Below are 8,712 nucleotides of genomic sequence, written 5' to 3' on the forward strand. Positions count from 1 at the left end.
TTTCTTTACATTATGCAAAGTGATTTGTTGCCATCATTAATATATGGAATGCTTAAGACAACGAGCTGGCAGAATCTGCTTTTCATGTCAAACTAATCTCTTCTGTTAGTGATGTAATTGTGAACTGCATTTGTTTCTAGCACACCCCTATACATTACTGGCAATCAACTATGCAATATTATAAATACCGTATTATACTTCTGTAAAAGTAAATGTCATTTAAACGACATTATGGGACAACACACAGTCTATCATCACACCAACATATCAAGACTCACATAACCAAAAAAAAAGGCTACAGTCCAAACCACTCTGGTAGGGTTTTGTTAGCACACATTTTCATTCCCTCTGCTCTGGTTAATGACATTTTATGCATTTGGAATGGCCATAAGGATCTCACTAAAAGCCCATGCTGATGACTCCACACTTCAAACTTCCTTGCTCTCAATGGCATTTTGTTCCTTAGTTTCAGGTTTGCTGCAGTCTTGATATCCTTGGCCAGGTCTCCAGTCTTTGAATAACTTCCTCTCTTTCCTCCAACAACTCTTGGAGACCCTGAAAGCTAAATGGTTATATGCATTGCCTTTCCATCTCTGAGTAGATGATAAAAACAAAGAACCCCAAAATCTAGCACTTTAAGACTCTTTGGGGGGCCAGTTAACCCGTTTCCATGGTGCATGAGTGACTGAGATCCCAACATTTCCCCTGAACAGGACACCAGTTCGTTCATTTATAGCTGAGTGGACAGGAGCAATGTGAAATGAAGGGTTTTGCTCAAGAATGTAATGTACCACCCAGTTTGGGAATTGAAATCACAATTTTGCAATTGTGAGTGTAACACCACTAACCACTGGGCCATGTGCCTCCATGACCCAAAATTAGAGGAAATTTATCTCTCATCTGTTTTATCCTCATCGTCCTCAAACCCCAAACATTACTATCTCAAGCCCTAAAACCCATGGGGCAGCTAGTTACCTGATTCCCTGGTGTATAAGTGACTAAATGGGTCACCAGTCTGTTGTAGGTTCGCTCATTCACAGCTGAGTGGACAGGAGCTATGCTCAAGAACATACCACCCAGTCTGGAAATTGAAACCACAATCTTGCAATTACGAACACCAGGCCATGTGCTCTCATGGTATCCAATACTGGAGGAAATTCGTCTCTTATCTGTTTTGCTGACTTTCATTTAATGGTCTACAAAAGATACTTTAATAGACAGAGCATCTATACATTGAAAATAGATGTACTGTATTTTAACATGTAGAAGGAACCTTTTTTTGTCAAAAATTAGGTTAAAAAAATATGGGAGTTTCTTATACATGGCTAGTATTATTATCCCTTACGAAACCTTTTTCCCAAATTTCAAGCCCCCAAATTAGGAGGTTCCTTATTTACAAGGGTTCTTTATACACATTAAAATACGGTAAATATGACCTCAGTCAGAAACTATGCTAATGGTGATAATGACATAAATACATTGTTCTGATTAACGAGAGAATAAATAATAACAGAGGTGATTAAAAATTATGTTGACAACAATTGTTTTGTGTCAGGGTTATATTTTCTTTGTTTTGCTTTTTTTTTTTTCAAAAAAGAAAATCAAAATGTGGTCAGTGAACTCAGAATGTTTCACAAAAACTGGAAAAAAAAGGTGATGAGTGAGTGACATTATTGTAGATGCAATGGGAGTAAGGAGGCAAAATTGAGTTCAAAATAACTTAGTAGTACTTGAGAACTGGAGAAAGAGATGAAGTTATGCGGCTATGACGTGGAAAAGTTATAATGCTGTATGATATGGATGAAAAAAAAGAAGGAAAAATTTTGCCAACTAGAATAAATGTAGGAAGGTAATGAAACTTCGGACAGATTGAAGTTAATAAAAAGATTCCTATGAATTGTGTGTGTAGTCAGCAGCTACCAAAATTGAATTCCACAAGGGAAGTAACCAATATAACAATTCCTGAATGATTGCTTCCCTTTACTCACATAATTAACCCACTTGCCTTCGTGCCTTGTTTGATATCTCGTTCGCATTTAGCATTAGAAAAATGGATGAGTTGCCAATATTATTCAAACTACGGTGTAATAATTGCGAAATTTACCTGCATGAAACCTTTGAGTACTAACAACACTCGGTTATGAAAAGAAATGTTTCACCTACAAATGTGGCGTTCACCCAGGAAGACGAGGGACGAGGTGGACAAATAAAACATGATCGTCGGCAGCTGAGTCTCACGGAGGCGATGACAACTGACCGAAATTTCTGGCGATTTGCTCTGTTCGAGAAGACACGTCAAGCCAAGTGAAATCGTAGTCGTGGCCAGTGCTGGTGACACATAAAAGGCACTCGTGCCGATGACACATAAAAGGGGTACCATATCGGTGACACGTAAAACGCATCCAGTACACTCTGGCGTTAGGAAGGGCATCCGACCATGGAATCCATGCCAAAGCAGACATACAAGCTAACCGTCTAATCTATGCAAGCATAGAATAGTTTAACCTATGCCAGCATGGAAAACAGCTGCTTCATGAAGATGATGATGATGATGATATAAATTTATAAAACAGAAAGATAGAATAAGCAAGCTTTAATCACAAATCACAACAATTGTTTCTTTGCATTGTAACAGCTGTTAGCTGCAGAGTTTTCAATGATATACCAGCAGCTGTGTACCCACATGTCATCAGGAGAGTGGCTTTGAAAGCACTGCTGGATCACACACACACACACACACATATATATATATATATATATATATATATATATATATACACACACACACAACTTTTTTTTATATTTTAATTTTATACACAACGAGTGAAAACGAGAAAAGCAATCTTTATTCCGGCCCTTCACATTCTGATATCGCATTCCTCCATAGTCATTTTTACCTTTCATCATTTTAGAGTCAATAAAATAAAGCACTGGGTTTTGACATAATCATCTGTTCGCTTCTCCACCATGACCGTCACCAAAAATAAACTGCTTGGCTTGTACCTTAATTAGAAATTATTAAGGACAGTCAGTCGGACCTGGCATCGACAATGTTTAGATGGTGCGTAAAAAGCACCATCCAAACGTGGTCGATGCCAGGTCCACCTGACTGGCTCCTGTGCCGGTGGCACATAAAAAGCACCCACTACACTCTCGGAGTGGTTGGTGTTAGGAAGGGCGTTCAGCTGTTGAAACATTGCCAGATCAGACTGGAGTCTGGTGCAGCCGCTGGCTTTCCAGACCTCAGTCAAACCGTGCAACCCATGCCAGCATGGAAAAGAGTCGCTAAACGCAATGATGATGATGATGATTTATATATATATATATATATATATATATATATATATATATATATATATATATACATACACATATATATATAATTATGTATATGTTATTATACTTGGGGATGGTCATCTTTTGCCAAATACGTAAACGTATATATATATGTATATTTATATAAGTATATAATTTATATACATAAATATATGTATGTATATATAATTATATATGTATGTAAAATTATGTGTACATCTGTATATATATATTTATATATATTTATTTATATTATATATACACACACACACACACACATATATTATGTTATATACCTACACTAATAGTAATCAATATTATAAATAGTGTGATGAAAAAAGAAAGCAAGAGAGTTTATATGGTGGTAGATTATCTCCTTTAAATTCATAATAAGTCGAGCGACTGAGGTAATCGGTTTACGGCACAGTTCTTCTAACCTCTGAGAGAAAGCAACCGGTCAGCGTGTGATGTAAACGTTTATTGGAACAGATGTCTCGTGTCTCTGACACTTCTTGTATCTGTCTATCTCTCTCTCATTTTGCTGGTTCGTGTTCTTCCTCAGACGAGATGTGATATATTCCTTCGTCGTTGCAGTCTGAATGTACTACGAGACCTTAATTTACTGACGTTTATCCGGAAGATAAAGAAAGAAGCAGGTGCGTATGAGAATAAAAAAAAAATCGGGGACTGAAAGACAGCGAAAGAGAGAAATATAGAAATATAATCAGACATGCAAAGAAGACAGTCGCCTCTTTCTTCTCTGTATAATTGAACATTGTAGGCTCATATATATATATATATATATATATATATATATATATATATATATATATATATATATATATATATATATATACACACACACACACACACAAATACAGATGTATATATATATATATATATCACCTATATATATAATGTGTGTATATGTACAGGCGAGCGCGCAGACATCTCGGAATTAAATAGACATCGTTTTCGAAAGATTTATTTCTAGAAACCAAAGGATGTCGTTTGATGCGTTTAAATACGTAATCTAGTATTTAGTAGACACGCCTTGCGCAAAATTTTAATGATTTTAACCCGTTTGGGCATCGTACCAAGGAATAGTGTCCGCACAGATATAACGGAATAACGAAAGGTGTCTATTTACTTTTGACATGTATGTGTTTATGTGTGTATGAGTATGTATATATATATATATATATATATACACATATATGTATGATTTTAATGGGTTTGTCACGCTTTCTAATTTTAGTCTTCCTTTTCTTTTTCTCTCTCTGTCTTTACGAAAAATAATTGAAATGAACTGAAGCAAACTACATTTATTCATGTTTTTGTTAATTTAAAAAGACGTCTTTTATTGATCATTATTTATCTTTTGTGGTCTTTCGAGTGTGATTCTTGTTATAATATCTAACATATATTTTCTTCGTATTTGTACCATAAATTAGAAAAAAAAAATAATAATAATCAAAAGAGATATAAATACACGGTCTACACAACCACGAAAACTAAACTAAGATAATCAAAAACATTCTTTGTTGCTTCTATCTTAATCGGTTTTGGTTGAAATTAATGCAAAGACTTAAATGAAATTAATCGTATAATTTATTAGGATACAATCTATGTAACTAAGTGTCCAAACTCCGGTCATCAGCAATCCCAAAGTGCTTAATTGTAGTAATTATCAGAAGAGAGAAAGTGAGAAAGAGAACAGAGGCAAACACGTACACAGCCTTATAATAATTTTAAAAAAAAATTAAATTAAATGTTATATTCAATCTACATTAATTATTGAGGTTCGTAATGTTTTTCTCTTTTCTGTTTCTTCTCTTGGATAATAAGAAATGTGTTTGCTGTTATTTTCTTTATGACTTAATGTATTATTTTGTGTCTAAAAACTGATCCAGTGACGACACTTGTTATGTTGTCTCCATAGTGTTTTGTAAACTTCGTTTTGTTCTTTGTCACATGAATGAAAAAACGAAATTTATAACCTCTTCTTCTCTCTCTATATATAAAAAGTAAGCATACTAAACAAGTGGGCTTCCATCACCACTGACTTTGTTTCCTCATAACTTTTAGCAAATTACATGCTCTGTTTTCAATGAAATTTTCTATAGATTTGCCATTATATCGGAATTTACATTACTATTAAGTTTGTGCAAAAGCCCACCAATTTATTTGACATTATTTATAGATCTATACCAAAATTTGGTAAAAATATTGTATCTGTTATCAACGTTGCAAAATTCTCACATGTAAGGTTGTTAATCGTACAATTGTGTATGCATATCAATTTAAATAAGAGCTAAAAGATGATATATATATATATATATACCAAATGTGTATATATATATGTGTGTGTGTATATGTATATATGTGTGGGTATATGTGTATATATGTATATATGTGTGTGTGTGTATATGTATATATATGTGTGTATATGTATATATATGTGTGTATATGTATATATATGTGTGTATATGTATATATATATGTATATATGTATATGTATATTTGTGTATATATGTATATAAATGTATATATGTGTATATATATGTGCATATATATATGTTTTTGTGTGTATATATGCGTATATATATTTATAGATATGTGTATGTATGTGTATATAAATGTGCATATTTGTGTGTGTGTGTGTGTGTGTAGTTATTCGTAATGATCTTGTTTCGACTCTCGCACCGTTTCCCCTCATTTCGTTATGTCATCTTTCAGTTACTTTTCCCACTTCCTGTCAGTTTCCTTTTATCATTCTCAGACTCACATATTTCGTCATTTATTTCTCTTCCTCTCCATCTCCATATCCATTCATCCCTATGTCCTTTCCTTCCTTCTTTCTTCCTTTCTTTCCGTTTGTCTGTCTCAGTTTTTGTTATACCGTTTCTCTTAATTTTGCATTGTATTACTTCTCTATTTCTATCGTTCACTATCATTCCCTTTTTCTCTCTCTGTCATTTACTATAATTCTTTCTTTCCCTCTCACTCCCTTGGTCATTTACTACCATTGTCTCTCTCTCTCTCTCTCTCTCTCTCTCTCATTTACTACCATTGCCCATCTCCCCCCCTCTGTCTTACACTCTCTTGCTATGAATTGTCTCATTTTGCTATACCAAATAACATATACCATTGACATGTAAAAGTGATGTTCTCCATATCTCTGTATATGTGATTATGTCTGTACCCATATTTATCCTGGTATTAAACCTGTATTGTTGATTATATATATATATATATATATATATATATATATATATATATATATATATATATATATGTTTGATTCTTTAGCACTTAAACAGGCCATATTTGGTCAAAATACTCAACCTGTTTTACATTCAAACTGGCCATATCCAGCCTCTCACTCCTGTCCTACACTTTCATTCTAAAAATAATCACATCATTGAAATCTTAGTTATGAGATGATGCAGGAATAATTCGAAACAATGTAAGCAAATAAGCATTGTAAATGGTAGAGTTATCTGACTGCTAAAGGGTTTCAGACAGCATTACTGGTTTGAATTTCTGTTTTAAATCTTGGGCCTCATTCAGTCTGCTGTTTGTTTCTCCTATTTTAACATATTTCTTCTCAATGTCTTGTACTATCTCTTGTTCCCATACAATCTCAATAATATTTATCAAAACTTGTTGAAAGCCCTTATCGCACACCAGCTGTGCAGAAGGTTATACTTAGTCACTTGTAATTGTTTAGTAACTGAATTAGATTGCTTTCTTTATAGTGGCCAGCTTACAAGAGTTATTGTAAGAGATACAACAAACTAGAATTTAAAAATTCTATCAGAAGAAGCTGTTGTTCCAAATCAGTATTTCCAAGACTTCTCTCTTCACCAATTTCTATTAAAGAATCATTTTTATTGCTAAGATAAAAATCACAGTGGTCCCAAAGCATTGAACCAATTGATTTTGTTTCATATACTGGCTTAATATCTTGTACTGGCTTAATATCTTGCATGTAGCTAGTTAGAATTTGCTAATGCTGAGTTGATGCAGAGAAATAATTCTGGCTCAGTTGAACTAAACTGAAGAATTTTGTTACTTCCAAACAACATTTGGCAATATTAGTGACTACAGGTGTACAGGACACACACAAAAAAGGTATGGCTGTCTTTTGAATACCATTTTCTTTGGCGATATTAGTGACTACAGGTGTACAGGACACATACAAAAAAGGTATGGCTGTCTTTTGAATACCATTTTCTTTGTCTTTCATCTTACTCTTGTTTCTGTAACCTTCAGCATACATATTCTCAATTGGTAATTTCGTTTACTCATCTTGTCCAAGAAACATTTCTGTCATTTATAAAGGTACCTGTAGTTTTCTTTAGTGGAATAAATCTCCCCTGAATGTTGTCTTATGATAAACTCCAGGCTCATTTCATTATTGAATGGTTTGAACACAACTCCAAAGTGTTATTTAATCAATGTTACCAGAATAATTGTTTAGAAAACTGCTGAGTTTTGTGTCTTAAAAATTTGTTGCTTTATTAAAAAATTGTTGCTTTATTATTCTCCGCTGCTGACACAAATGAACTACTGATAAAATGGCAAAAATTGTGTTGATAATTTTGGTGCATACTTTAACTGCATTGCTTTTTGTTGGGATAAGTAAAATAAACTTCCAGTCCAAAATTAGACATTTCATTCTTAATGACCTGATATATTTTGGGATAGTCATTTTAATTTTTTGCCAAATAAACACGCAATATATATTCATTTCTTCATTTGTTTATTATTATTCTTATTTTAACTTGTATCCATTGTCTGGAAATCTTTCCTCACACATCTGTGACCTCTTCAGTGACTCTTCTATCCACGTGTTTCCTCCTTTTTTTTTAGACACAATTTCACATCAGGAATCTTGCAAGACAAATTTATAAACACACACACACACAAACATATACATATATGTCGGGCTTCTTCCAGTTTCCGTCTACCAAATCCACTCACAAGGCTTTGGTTGGCCTGAGGCTATAGTAGAAGACACTTGCCCAAGGTGCCACGTAGTGGCACTGAACCCAGAACCATCATTGGTCATCACAGGAACTAGGGAAATGTACTTCTAAAATGAGCTACTTACCACACAGCCACTCCTGCGCCTATATATATATATATATATATATATATATATATATATATATATATATATATTTGTATATATATATATATATTTGTATATATATATATTTGTATATATATATATTTGTATATATATATATATATTATATATATATATATATATTTGTATATATATATATATATTTGTATATATATATATATATACAAATATTGTATATATATATATATATAAATATATATATATATATATATATATATATATATATATATATATATATA

The 8,712-nt window shown here is 33.0% G+C and overlaps 1 protein-coding gene across 3 annotated transcripts in view; it reads left to right on the forward strand.

The window, feature by feature from the left end:
• Nucleotides 1–3,701: 3,701 nt before the first annotated feature.
• LOC106867819 (inositol-trisphosphate 3-kinase homolog) overlaps nt 3,702–8,712 on the forward strand; it is a 28,461-nt gene continuing 23,450 nt past the window's right edge. The window contains exon 1 of one of the 3 annotated variants that reach the window (XM_014912854.3): nt 3,702–3,971. The gene's annotated coding sequence lies outside the window, so the exon portion shown is untranslated. Of the gene's footprint in view, nt 3,972–4,430; nt 4,454–5,010; nt 5,118–8,712 lie in introns of those variants that run through there. The other 2 variants (XM_014912878.3, XM_014912869.3) reach the window with 2 other exon arrangements.

The sequence above is a fragment of the Octopus bimaculoides genome, chromosome 22 (genome assembly GCF_046866305.1).
Source record: "Octopus bimaculoides isolate indiv1 chromosome 22, ASM4686630v1, whole genome shotgun sequence".
Lineage (NCBI taxonomy): Eukaryota > Metazoa > Mollusca > Cephalopoda > Octopoda > Octopodidae > Octopus > Octopus bimaculoides.